The 15,353-nt window shown below is 35.9% G+C and overlaps 1 long non-coding RNA gene across 1 annotated transcript; it reads right to left on the bottom strand.

Moving 5' to 3' along the window:
• Positions 1-7,901: 7,901 nt before the first annotated feature.
• Positions 7,902-8,973, bottom strand: LOC113562796. The gene is made up of 2 exons (XR_003407181.1): positions 8,448-8,973; positions 7,902-8,078 (listed from the first exon to the last, which is right to left on the bottom strand). It is a non-coding gene; the product is annotated as an uncharacterized LOC113562796 (long non-coding RNA).
• Between the last annotated feature and the right edge of the window lie 6,380 nt (positions 8,974-15,353).

The raw sequence follows: 15,353 nt of genomic DNA, 5'->3' as shown, positions 1-15,353 counted from the left end.
CAAACGCTCCTTGGCATTTGCAGAATGACGATCTGTATTGTGGATCAGCATTTTAGTATCAATAAAATACTTATGCGTGCAGTTGCCTTATGGCCTTATCACCGAACGAAATTTGTTAAATTTCACCTGTTTTTGTTTTTTATTATTTTGATTAGCTTCATCGTATTCCAGGTATGATTATATCTTTACTCGGTAATTATACAGATTAAGAGAGTCAGTTCCGATTAGCTTGACCTATATTAAGATAAAAGATTTGTATCGATCGTCCGCAAGAGATGGCGCTGATTAACGGCTTGATTAGCAATGCCAATGACCGATAGCGGCTGATTCCGAAATCAATCACCTGGCAACAATAGCTTTTGCTTCGATTTACGATCCGCGAAGCTTCTTTTTCTTCTTCGTTCTGGCACCCAGTCCGGTCAGACTAATTCGGCCACGACTAATTAGTGACGTATACAAGATATAGACAAATGTATAAATCATGTGAAAAGGCAAATGTAAAAACTCTGAGTTTACGAGTCTTCCTTTTAGTCGTCTCGTACGACAAGCAGGGGATACTATGTGAAATTCTAGCCCGTCCGCCACACGGGCAATCTAAAGAGCCTCTGATAGAGAGAGTGACGAATTGGTCACGTGACCTCCTCGCCTCTGATTGGATGCTCTGAGCTCCGTGGGTTGACATTTTGGCCATTTTGACATGGAGGAGAGGTTAAAAGCGAAGAGGTTCGTCGCATTACACAATGGGATCTCTCCGTAAGTGATACATTATTACTTAATCTTGGAAGTATTTGCCTCTACGATTTGACATACATGAAGTAAAACTATAAATATACATACTACTTTCAGATTTCCATTTTTCGTGCAATACAGTACAAAACATGCCTAAATACTGCAGTGCTCCCAAGTGCATAAATTCAAACAAAAACGGATACTATTTGACATTTCCTCAAGATCCAAAAATAAAAAAGCGTGCACGATTGGCCACCGCACGATTGCGCACGCACATTGCACGATTGGACACTGCACGGATAAACTTCCGAAAAGCTCCCACACCCGATTTACATATCCTTTGATGAAAATGCTTGAAATGACTCAAAATGAATACCCTTAAATTGATTTTTACCGACAAGAAGGATAAAGGCTTAAAAAGTTGAAACTAATATTACTCCTTTGCATTGACGAAGCAACCCAATCCTGTTTTTTATTTTGCAAAGTACATGCGTGGATACAATGTATTCCGCCCCCCTGCGGGGGGCTCCACTTCCAAAAAATCTAACCTAACCCAACCCATTCCCTGTTTTTTATTTTGCAAAGTACATGCGTGGATACAGTGTGTTCATTGATGCTGCTGGAGTCACGGATTGGAAGCCTACAAAAACCGCTGCACTGTTTGAAGTTAGTATACAATTGAATACATTTAAATACTGAAGCATGTATACAAATGTGTTCGAGCGTCCGCACATAACATACTTAACACATTACGTTACGTTAAGTACTGACCATAACACCCATACTTAAGAATAAACTTCAGCCATAGTTAATCTTACGTTATGGATTGCTTTTTGTGCTAAAGTTTATTTTTAAGTGTAAATTTATGTAAATTTATGATCAGTATTTAAGGTAACGTAACATGTTAAGTATGTTCTTATGCGGAAGCTCTTATGATGTAATAGATATTGTTTTGTTGGAATAACATCTTTTTTTTATGAATTTCTTATTGCCCACGCAGTATAATGCTGATGGATGAAAATGCATCTAAAATAAGAGATACAGATATGAGAAACAATATCTGTTACATCATAAGAACTACCGCATAAGAACATACTTAACACGTTACGTTACCTTAAGTACTGATCATAAATCTACATAAATTTACAGTTAAGAATAAACTTCAACACAAAAAGCAATCCGTAACGTAAGATTAACGCTGGCTGAAGTTTATTCTTAATCCTTTCACTACGACGGGCGACTATAGTCGCTCGCTTCGCACAGTCCGCACACTTACTCTGGATTTGCAGTTTCGATATTTAAATGTTTTTTCCCGATGTCATTTGTTTCGCACGGGCGAGGCAACCCAAAAGTAACAAAGAAATAAAAATTTGCGAATCAGTCTCGAGAGTCTCGTTCGAATCCTGATGATTGTCCGCGCGTAATGTGTATACTTTTAGCGCGGCGTCTTGTTCAGCGGGAGCGTTCTAGCGGAGAGGACATTCGTAGTGAAAGGGTTAAATATGGGTGTAAATTTATGGTCAATACTTAACGTAACGTAATGTGTTAAGTATGTGCGGACGTTCGAACACATTTGTATACATGCTTCAGTATTCAAATGTATGCAATTCATTTGTATGCTAACTTCACTCAGTGCAATGGCTTTATAGGCTTTCAACCTGTGACTCCAGCAGTATCAATCCACGTTTTTTTATTTTTGGATCTTGGAAAAATGTTGTCAAACAATATCCGTTTTTGTTCGAATTTGTGCATTTGGGAGCATTGCAGATTTAGGCATGTTTTGTATTTGTATTGCACGAAAAATGGAAATCTGAAAATAGTATGTATATTTGTAGTTTTACTTCATGTATGTCAAATCGTAGAGGCAAATACTTCCAAGATTAATGAATAATGTATCACTTGCGGAGAGATCCGATTGTGTAATATGACGAACCTCTTTGCTTTTAACTTCTCCATGTCAAAATGGCCAAAAGATTAACTCATGAAGCTCAGAGCACTCCATCCAATCAGAGGAAAGGAGGTCACGTGACCCAATTCACCACTCTCTCCCTCAGAGGCTCTCTAGGGTAATCCGCGGAGCTGGCACTCTCCTGCGAGCAGTGCGATAGTTATGACGGTCTCACATACAGGTCTAGCAACGACGCGACGGTAGTAGAAGTAGTCCGCTTAATGAGGATGTTTTTACTTCGATTTTCGGCCGCTAAGTATGCGATGGTCGAAGAATGTCATATAGTGCGACAAAGACAGAATATTTTCGCACTACATTAGTTTAAGTTATTTATTTTAAATAAATATTTGAAATCATTTGGTACTGCGTACGACTTACAATTAGTCATATTGAAAAACAAACTTTATTGTCAAAAAACTACCACCACCAAAAGCGTATGGTTGAGGTTATATCTTTAGAGACTCTTCAATCAGAGTCTGGCCAATCCAAGTGTTCACTGGTATTGGTCAGAATTGGCTTCGACCTAAAATGGCGGATCCAATTGTTATCACGTATACAAAATTGCCTAAGCAGTCCCTTTAAGGGATATAATTCAGATAAAAAGTTTCTCTCTACATTTTTTATTTTTTATTTCAATACATTCTTATAAAATTGTGTAACGTTAAGGATGTTTTAGGAGATCAAGAGACACGGTAGTGTCTCGCGCCAAGTATATGCGCAGCAAGACCGCACCGTGACTCTTTTACGCGAAGCGACGCTTTCGCAGACACTCAGATTATTAGATCTCAATAACCGCTGAACGGATCAACTTCTAAGTAGGCTCAATGGATAGCTTGGGGTCGAATTATATAATAAAAGTGTTTTTATTTTTCTTGTACGTGCCCTACGAGCGGAGATATGGCGATGCAAAGTCTGAAATTGGAAAATTTCATTTAAGAAACGTCGTCATCGTCGTCAAATGTACAGTCTGTTCTTTTTCGTCGAGATGGCAGCAGCTCTGTTTATATCGACCGGCGGAGATGCTGTTGGTATATCCGTGTGACTCACACATAACAATCATGGAGAGGTTCTATATTAGAAAACTTTAACTTATCGACCCGACCGTCATGTGTAAGTCACACGGATATACGGACAGCATCTCCGCCGGTCGGTGTACGACAAGTGTACGACGCGATGTAGTGCAAGAAGTTGGAGTGAGAAAAGATATATTTGCGAGAGAACGAGTGAATGAGTGAGTGAGAGAGCGAGAGGGCGAGTGAGTGAGAGGGCGAGAGAGAGAGAGTAAATGAGAGAGCGAAAGAGCTAGTGAATGAGAGAGAGAGTGAGTAAAAGAGCGAGAGGGCGAGAGAGCGAGTGATTTAATGTCTATGCGTGCAGTGCATAGCGATCCGAGAGCGAGACATCAGTGCCATCAGTGGGTCTCGAACCCTCGTCTCGTGAGAGTTACGTACTGTAATCCGGTAAGTATATTTAGTTTAGCGGCCTCATTAAGCTCTTTCGAGACGATTTACACGAAACGAAAGAATCTGGTTGAAAAAAGCGTCGCTCTGCCCCGCAAAGCAGGATATTAATCGTTAAAGTTGATCACTTTTCAGGTTAGGAAATCTGTCAAATGCATTACTAAATATAATGACAGGTTTCCTAACTTAAAAAGTTGTCTACTTTAATGAGTGATATCTTGCTTCGCGGGGCAAATCGACGCTTTTTTCTGCCTAATTCTTTCGTTTCGCGCAAAACGTCTCGAAAGAGCTTAATGAGGCCGCTAAACTGAATACTTACTGGATTACAATATGTAACTCAACTTTCTTTTCAGATCGGGAATATCTCTTATGTCCATAATAATTGTATACACTAATTTGTGAAAAAGCGCGATTAGACAGTTTTATACGTCTTTGAAGCTGGCACGACGTTCTACGAATATCGACAAAATATTAAAAGTTCTAATAGCACTTTTCATATTTCTACAGTTCCTCTTAAAAATTAAAAAGAGTTCTACATTCCTTCTATTAAAAAATCGAAATTGAAAAAATGTCGTGCTAACTTCGCGAATCTAGCACGACACTCTTTCCTGTAAAGTACTAAAACGCGTGGAAAATTATTATTTTTGACTATAGTTCCCGATAGTTCTAATCGAGATTCATATATATATATATATATATATGTCAATCGGCTATTTTGACGACAGCAACAAATCAAGTATTTTATTGCATACATAAGAGTACATTGACTCTCTGACGTATACATTACTTAAAATTTTATCATAAAATGTCACTAATACGTATGTATAACGAATTATGTATAGATCGGCTAGTACAGCGACAGTACAAAACTACGTATAGTACATTATACTAATTGGCTATTACAGCGACACCATATTGGCCATATCGTTCCCGCCAAGGAGGATACAGGGAAGGAGTCCGATCGGAGCACTTTCAGAATAAAGACACAGAATAAAGACCATAAAAATTAATAAAATTCCAATGATATTACAAAATTTAAAAATTATTAATTTAATTTAAATTCTTATAACTTCATAAATAAAATGCATATTAAAAATTTATAATATTCTCATGCCTATAACATGCATTATGCATAAATATTTTCAGGGCAATTTTCTATTTACCATGTAATTTTACCCTTAACATTATTACTTCTTTTGGTCGTTTTTGACCTTTATTAACTTAATTTTCTCTCTTAATAATGTGTTAATTAATAATTTCAGTTTAATTATTTAAAAGCTCATAACTTTTACACTAATAATAATTCATTAAAACCTTTTACACGAAACTTATTGAAAAATATTATGAATTTGTTTAATGAATAGTGACTTCGATTTTTACGATATCTCGAAAAGTAGCAATGCTCCATAAACCATTTTTACACAGGTACCATTAGACTGTCGAAAAATGTACTCAACAAAAGTTGTTGGTAATTTCCAAAATACTGGTTTTTCCTTAATTTTAATGGTGTAGCATGATTCCCTTTTCCATTATAAAAAATTATACATACTTATTTTTTTATTTTCCAATGGTTAAGATTTTAGAAAGTTATCAACAAATTAGTAATATTAATAATTTCAAAATTTTAAACACGTACAGGGTATTGATGTTGCCCATAAACAATTATTACATGGATTTCACCCAATAAAATTCGTTTCCTTCTATTGTTATAAACATTAACCTTAATAAATTTGCAACAATTGACCCAAAATAACTTCATGAATTTGATTGTACATCAGTTTAGCTATACGAACGCATACTTATTTAAATCGCAACTACAATTGTTATTGCATAATTACTTTGTTTCTAAGCAAAAATTAATATATTTGAAAAATTACAAAAGTTCTTAAATATACGTAAATTATGCATTTCGCATAACTGAAATATCATGTTATCATAAAAAAACTTTATTATTATTATACATATGTATGTAATATGTGACAAAAAAACTGACAAAAAAATTTTATGGTATTTTATACTTCCTACAATAAACAATACTACATTTTTTTAAAAGAAATATAATAATTACAAAACTAACTATGTTCTTAATAATTATTAAAATTATTACTTTTTATATTTTGTATTTATATGTTTCCTTGGTATGATATTATACTAACAGATTTATATTCTCTTTCCTTTATATTGTATTAAATGAAAATGTTAACTGTATAATTCTTATGATAATCATTTTCTGAAGATAACATTATATGGTAACATGTTGTGTGGGTATATTAATATTATATGGTAAGTATTATTGAAAGTTGGTAACTGTGTTGGTAAGTGTTATTACAATATAATTAGTAACCTAGTTCCTACTGGTAAGTTAGAAACATGTGATAACCCAAGGGTCGATAACTTATCCTAAACAATCGGTAGATGAATAAAAATTAAAATATGAAAAAAATTAATATGTGTGGATGCGTGAGACTTCACACGCGTGATGAAAATCGATCCGCCGCGATATCGACAAGGAAAGTAAACAACCTTTGCAGGGCATTACAATGGAAGTAAAATCCTTTTTGTTCTAATGTGATATCTCGCTTCGTTTCTGAGATATCAGCTTTAAAAGATAATGTTTATTTCCGCATGAGAGAGAGAGAAGGATAGCAAATGTCGTCGCGTGATGAAAGTTGATCCGCCGCGATAGCGGTAACGAATATATGCAATCTTTGCAGGGCATTACAATGGAAGTAAAATCCTTTTTGTTCCAATGTGATATCTCGCTTCGTTTCCGAAATATCAGCTTTAAAAGATGCTCTTTATTTCCCCGCGAGAGAAAGAGAAGGATGGCAAACGTCGTCGCGTGATGAAAATCGATCCGCCGCGATATCATAAGCGGAAGTCGTTAATCCACACAGAGAATATTTTCAGAAACTACATCCTTTTTGAACGGGGGCTATTTTCGTTTCCGAGATATCAATCTTAAAGTGCGATGTATCTTTTCGTGCGAGAGGGAGAAGGACAATAAACTCTGTCGCGTGTTGAAATTCGATCCGCCTTGACATCATAAGCGGAAGTCTTTAATCCACACAGAGAATATTTTCAGAAACATATCCTCTTTGAACGGGGGCGATATCTATTTCCGTTTCCGAGATATCAAACTTAAAGTGCGATGTATCTTCGTGCGAGAGGGAGAAGGACAATAAACGTTGTTGCATATCGAAATTCGATACGCCGCAATATCAACACGAACATACACAACCATTGCAGGGCTTTACATGACGAAAAATATCCTCTTTTGATCTACCTTGATATCTCGTTTCGTTTCCGAGATATCAGCTTTAAAATATTCCGCTTATTTCCGCGCGTGAGAGTGAACGACGGGAAGAGCCGTCGCGTGTCGAAACACGATCCGCCGCAATATCCACAATGAAAATAAACAATTATTACAATACAAAAAATACCATTTTTGATCAGACGTGATATCTCGTTTCGTTTCCGAGATATTAGCTTTAAATTATTCCGCTTATTTCCGCGCGCGAGAGCGAACTACGGAAAGAGCCGTCGCGTGTCGAAAAACGATCCGCCGCAATATCAACATCGAAAATAGACAATCTTTGCAGGGCATTATAGGACAAAGGAACGTGCGAGAAAGAGAAGAACAATAAACGCTGTCGTGTATTGAAATTTGTTACGCCGCGACATCATAAGCGGAAGTCGTTAAGGGGTAACACCTATGTAACCGGCTGAAAAAGAGGTCTATTTTTGGGAATTTTTTTGATTTACTGAATCGTGCTGTTAAAAAATGGGTTTGATAACTTTATGAGGCATGTCAAAAAGTACAAAAAATAATTTTTTCATAATTAAATTTTACAAAATGGTTGATCTGCAGCAGCATGAAGAAGACAGTCGATTTGGCAAGGTGGTCCGCGGCTAGCAGCATAAATGCCGTAATTTTTGGTCTAGAACAAAAAAACAATTTTTTCATTTTCTTTACTCCAAAACCTAGAGAAATACGTAGCCGTTTTTGAAAATATTGATTTTTGATAAAATGGCGGAGTTTTAAAACAAATCCATTTTTCACAAAAAAAGTCGAGTAAAATCAGCTGTAACTAAAAAAATTTTTAACTTATCAAACAAATCTTACGTATTTCTGTAGAAAATTGTATTTTTTAGGTACTGTTAAAATTTGAAGTAAATTGGTTAAAAATTATTTGAGTTCTACTGCTAGCCAACTTTAAACATGCTGTTTTGAGAAAAACGTGTTTAAAGTTTCGAATGTTGATATTTTTAGATTAACTATTGAAATGTTTTACTTGTAGTGAATTTACCTTTAGTCTGCGATCCCAGGACCATAAAGTTGCCCTTCAACAGCAAGATTTTCATCCTCTTCGTCTTTTCTCGCAGATTTTAAGCTCGAACGAGCCTCTTTCGCTGCATCGCTGAGTGAGCGATCGGAGAGCTTGATGCTTTTGAAGTATATACTTTCTTTCTTTTGTCACTCATTGTCACTTTTTACACGAAACTTTACAAAATAATTATTAAAGAACGATATTTAAATTATACAGTAAAAATCATGGAGATGCTCAATGCGCGTCCGACTAGCGTCTTGTCAACAGCTGTAGTGCGAGAGTTATACTAATACATCTGAAAGAAGTAGAGTACTCACAACATTAATACGCTTATTCGACAGCTTAGAATCGTCACAGATACCTGCAGGTAAAAATATTTGTATCCTACGAACCCAAATGTTTCGGAGTACCGCGCGCTCTAGAAGCACTGTGGTGAGGCGCTTGGCGCGAGAGTCTATAACTTTGGGAAAAAAAGTTTTATCGCCATAAAACCACTTGCACTTCATTTTTAAGACCTTAAAGTGTATTTTAAAAGAAAAAAAAACGATTTTTTGAAAATTTTACATAGGTGTTACCCCTTAATCCACGCAGAGAATATTTTCAAAAATAATGTCCTTCGTGAACGTGGGCGATATCTATTTCCGTTTCCAATATATGTGCCTTAAAGTACGATGTATCTTTTCATGCGAGAGGGAGAAGGACAATAAACGCTGTCGCGTATTGAAATTCGATACGCCGCGACATCATAAGCGGAAGTGGTTAATCCACGCAGAGAATATTTTCAGAAACAATGTCCTGTTTGAACGGGGGCGATATCTATTTCCGTTTCCGAAATTTCAAACTTAAAGTGCGATGTACCGTTTCGTGCGAGAGGGAGAAGGACAATAAACGCTGTCGCGTGTTGAAATTCGATCCGCCGCGACATCATAAGCGGAATATTCTGCACACTCTGTGCTACTATGATAACCGCGTTAGAATTATACAATGACCGTCTGTTTGTTTATTAAAGCGAGAGAGAGCGTCGGAGTCATGACGCTATCACTTTCTTTTTTAATACTCGAATGCATCTTTGGCTTTAATCTCGAAAACCACTACAGATATCGACATCATTTAAAAAGCAATATATTCTGCATACTCTTTGCTGATGTGATAGCCGCATTAGAAGTTTACAAGTAATGTATGTTTGTTTATTAAAGCGAGGGAGCGCGTCGAAGTCGTGACGCTATCGCCTTTCCCTTTTTAATACTCCCAAGATAGTTTTTTGCTTTAATCTCGGCGAACCTATCTATTCAGATATCGATTTTTTTTTTTTTTTTTTTTTTTTTTTTTTTTTTTTTTTTTTTTTTTTTTTTTTTTTTTTTTTTTTTTTTTTTTTTTTTTTTTTTTTTTTTTTTTTTTTTTTTTTTTTTTTTTTTTTTTTTAATCTCGCAACCACTACAGATATCGACATCATTTAAAAAGCAATATATTCTGCATACTCTGTGCTACTATGATAACGCTTTAGAATTATACAATGACTGTATGTTTGTTTACTAAAGCGAGAGAGAGCGTCGGAGTCGTGATGCTATCGCTTTCTTTTTTAATACTCGCATGCGTTTTTTGCTTTAATCTCGGCAACCACTACAGATATCGACATCATTTAAAAAGTAGAATATTCTCTATACTCTGTGTTACTATGTTAACCGCATTAGATGTTTACAAGTAATGTATGTTTGTTTATTAAAGCGAGGGAGTGCGTCGAAGGCGTGATGCTATCGCTTTTTTACACTCGCATGCGTTTTTTGCTTTAAAAGGATCCTGGAGTTGTCTGTATTACCGGCGGTATTGGTTGACCTTGGTCGATCTTACTGTACTAATTACTCTTTACTGATTGTATAGAATGAAAAATCCTTCTTCACGATTACAGTATACAAAGAAATATACCGAGCGAAACTTGACTTTATGTTAAAAACGACAAAAAAAATAATTTAGTTTTATTATCGGCTTGTGTCACCTCGTACCATAATGTTCGTAATATAAATGTTTTGCAGTTTGTGTGGCCAAAATTCGATAATCACAAGGATGGAACAAGATGAAAGAATATTGGGAAGCTTTTAGAAATGAGTTTAGAAGCCTAGTGTAAAAGTAATTAGTACAGAAAGATTCGTGATCATTTCGTGCCTACGTATGCCTGTGAAATCATGGCGCGGGGTAAAGTAGAGCCACAGTAGAGCCCAAGATTAGTTCATCGGTGTCGCGATAGATGGCACTGAAATTGGTCGATAATGCGGCCAAGTTGGCCACGAAGCCCGAGGCCCCCAGCAGCACCGAAGTAGTGGGGATAACACACACAAGCAAGAACGTACGTACGTGTGCGCTCAGCGCTTCGGCGCGGGCTGCCTTCGAGTAGTAGACGAGAGGCAACATTTGCTGTCTCCGTCTAATCCTACCGAACCGTGTGACGTCACGAGACTCGCGAGTGATGAAGTCGCGAGCGATACAGCCGAAATCGCGGTTATATGTAATCAATATGTATAGATTATATATAATCAGCCGAATATGATTATATAAAAATAAGATCATATCACGCCAAACGGCGGATATTATTATGTATAATCCTATAAAATTACATACGTCATTAGATCTTTTCGGATCTAATTATGTATACCCGGTAAAAAATTATTTACATATCATCATATAAAACTGTACATATAATTATATAGAAACATATAAAATTATGTATCAAATATATCCATATATGTCCATACATACTTCTTTTCTCTTGTATAATTTCTGATCACATATATGTAGAATGAATAATAAGATAAATAATTGAAAATAAGTAGAAAAGTAATTTGCGCATTGTCTTTTTGTAAAATTGTGATTTTGTATAATTGTGAGATAATATTTTATACATCATATATAATCGTATATAACATATGTTTCTATACATAGAATATATTATATGTTATATATAATATGTTATATATAATGTTATATATTATATGTTATATATATAAATATGTTATATATAATCATATATGATGATGTATAAAATATTATCTCACAATTATACAAAATCACAATTTTACAAAAAGACAATGCGTAAATTACTTTTCTACTTATTTTTCAATTATTTATCTTATTATTCATTTTGCATATATGTGATCAGAAATTATACAAAAGAAAGGAAGTACGTATGGACATATATGGATATATTTGATACATAATTTTATATGTTTCTATATAATTATATGTACAGTTTTATATGATGATATGTAAATAATTTTTTACCGGGTATACATAATTAGATCCGAAAAGATCTAATGACGTATGTAATTTTATAGGATTATACATAATAATATCCACCGTTTGGCGTGATATGATCTTATTTTTATATAATCATATTCGGCTGATCATATATAATCTATACATATTGATTACATGTAACCGCGATTTCGGCTGTATCGCTCGCGACTTCATCACTCGCGAGTCTCGTGACGTTACACGGTTCGGTAGGATTAGACGGAGACAGCAAATGTTGCCTCTCGTCTACTACTCGAAGGCAGCCCGCAGTCGAAGCGCTGAGCGCACACGTACGTACGCTCTCGCTTGTGTGTGTCATCTCCACTACTTCGGTGCTGCTGGGGGCCCCGTGGCCAACTTGGTCACACTCGAAGGATAGAGATATTCGTTTTCTCTTTGTCCGAATCATATGTGTCACAGTAAATACATGTATTGTGCATACTATCTCATATCAATCCTCTTTTTCGCACGCCCTTACTCCAATCGCTCGCTCATTGTTTTCGTTTCCTAATGTTCCTGACATACGTTCTCACTTTATCTTTCACTCTATCTCTTTCTGCGTAATTGCGCGTCATTTATAAGAATGTATATAATTATATATGTTTATTTATATGCATATATTTATACTTTTATTTATGTATTTTTATATTATTATTGCATCCATAAAACAATGCAGTTACGAGTTATTATTTTGTTATTTGATATTGAGAAAAAAATAATTACGCTCACGCAAATTATTCAAAGTATGTTGTTTATTCGAAATAGGACTGACGCGAAAAAGCATGTTATACTAAAATTTCGACAGTGCTCCTATGTAATCAAAGATTTGTTATTGATTACATGGGTTGTTATGAAATAAGGGTATTATCTACATATTATACATATATGTGTACACACACGCGCGCGCGCGCGCGTGTGTAAAGTAATTGTTATATGTATACATATATAATTTTATATCATTCTTACATAATTATACATTTTATATATAGTAAGTGTCATATAATGGGAATCATGTTTATTTAAAACAATTTAGTCACCAATTACATAGCACTAATAATTGTGTGACAATTTCTCGCGTGTCTTTATTTCGAATATGATACATATTTTTGCAAGGAAAAAGTACTTTTGCATGTATTATTGCATTATGTACATTCTCTTTCAATATAAAATTAAAAAATAATAACTCCTAACTGTATTCTTTTGTGGACAATAAAAATATAAAAATGCATACGTATAATAATATAAATATGTACATATATACATACATAAATATATATAAACGTTATTTACTTTTATGCGCACATGTAACCAAAAGAATTGAAAACAATTTCCATTTCAATAAACCTTCTTCCGACAATTTCGTCGCGCGGATTAGTGTTGGCTAGTAAAAAATAATATGAGTTGCTATGAAATTGCTACTTGCAGTTGTAACGCGTAGCGGTTATTAGGTGTAGCATCTCACGCAGTCAGTCGTTTGTTACGGGTTCGAGCCCTGGTCCATATATCTTTCTTTTTTATTATATAACGTACCTATTATGCTAATATGAAAGGAATATTTGTTATATTATACGAATTTTATTTTAATCATGTATTACATGCTACATATTTTCATTTATAAATGAAGCAATACTTTATCACATAAATAGAGGAATGACAGAAATATGTACGAGATACATAAAGAGAAATTCAAAAATAAAAATAATCAGATATATCTATTCATTGCTCATTCCTTATACTTATATGAGAAACTGCTGCTTTTTGTATATATGAAAATTAGCATATAATAAAGTATTATGTAATATAATAGTTTCTTCATCTATGCAAAAAACAACACTTTCTTATATAAGTGTAAGCAATGAGCGACGAATGCATATATTTTACTATTTATAGTTTTAAATTTTTCTTTATGTATCTTTTATGTATTTCTATACCATTCCTCACATTTATGTGATGAAGTATTGCTTTATATATCAATGAAAACATGTAATATGTAAAATATATAAAATCTACATAATATAATAAATATCCCTTTCATATTACTATAAGTATATTACTATAAGTATATCAAGGAAGTGAAAGGAAAGGAAACTCTGTAGGTATAGTAAGGAGATGTACAGAAAAATATAAAATATATATGTATTTTTATTTTATTATATTATATTTTTTTATATAAAAAAAGTTACGGGGCGGGCACGTATCCTAGTGGTGCCGATGTCGCGGGCACGTATTCTGGTGGTGCCGATGTCGCGGGTACGTATCCTGGTGGTGCCGATGTCGCGGGTACGTATCCTGGTGGTACCGATGTCGCGGGCACGTATGCTGGTGCCGCCGGTGCCGCCGGTGCCGCGGGCACGTATACTGGTGGTGCCGATGTCGCGGGTACGTATCCTGGTGGTGCCGATGTTGCGGGCACGTATCCTGGTGGCGGCCGTACCGCGGGCACGTAACCTGGTGGCGGCCGTACCGCGGGCACGTAGCCCCTTGCCGCCCAGTCCGCGACTTTGCGCCGCTCCTTTTTTATTGCGTGGCGCACCGCGTAACGGTGACGCTGAAAATAAATAAAATAAAATTTCATTAGGAATATTTATATCTACGTACATAGACATACTCTATGTACACAGATATAAAATAAATACCGAATATGCACATCACATGTGTGTGCACACACACACACACACACACACACACACACACGTTATACATACACACATACGCACATGCATGCGTACGCGTACGTGTGTGTACTAGAAAAAAACAATTGCTTACTTGTTTGTCTTGATCTCGCCGCTTAGCCGCGGGAGTCGTCATCGTCGTCGTCGACGTCGTCATCGTCACTATCGTCGTCGTCGTCGTCGTTGTCGTCGCCGTCGTTATCATCGTCGTCGTTGTCGGCATCGTCGGTGTCGTCGCCGTCGTTGTCGGCGTCGTCGTTGTCGTCGTCGTCGTTGTCGTCGTCGTCGTTGTCGTCGCCGTCGTTGTTGTCGTCGTCGTTGTCGGTGTCGTCGCCGTTGTTGTCGGCGTCGTCGGCATCGTCACCGTTGACGTCGTCGACGTCGTCGTCATCGTCACCGTCGACGTCCGTCTTGTTGTCGCTATCGTCGCCGTCGTTGTCGTCGTCGTCGTCGGCGTCACCGTCCGTCTTGTCGCCCTTCCTTTTACGACGAAACTATCGCTTTTAGCTGTAAAAATAATGATAAAATAACAAATACTTGTGTGTCAAACAAAGAAAAGAATGAAATAAAGGAAGAGAAAGAGAATATATATACACAGAGATATATATATACCCAGTGGGGAAATTTAATTCTAGAGATATCATCAGATTAATCCGTGCAACGTCTCATTGAGACTGGGTGTTTAAAATATTTCTAGGATGTTCCTCCTTTGTTGCTACAGAATTGTTTCGGGGAATACTATTTGGAATACATTCTTAGTTGGTACGTGTTGACTTGTCTCTAACATGTCTTTTGAGAATGTCTAAACAATGTCTTATTTTCCTCCGCTTCAGAATATCCTGTGTTTTTGCGCCTAAGATATCCTAAGATAATCTAAAACGCATAAATGCAGGACATTCCGAAGCGGAGGAAAATAAGACATTTTTTA

Source organism: Ooceraea biroi, chromosome 10 (genome assembly GCF_003672135.1).
Source record: "Ooceraea biroi isolate clonal line C1 chromosome 10, Obir_v5.4, whole genome shotgun sequence".
Lineage (NCBI taxonomy): Eukaryota > Metazoa > Arthropoda > Insecta > Hymenoptera > Formicidae > Ooceraea > Ooceraea biroi.
This window is presented reverse-complemented; position numbering and strand designations above follow the sequence as displayed.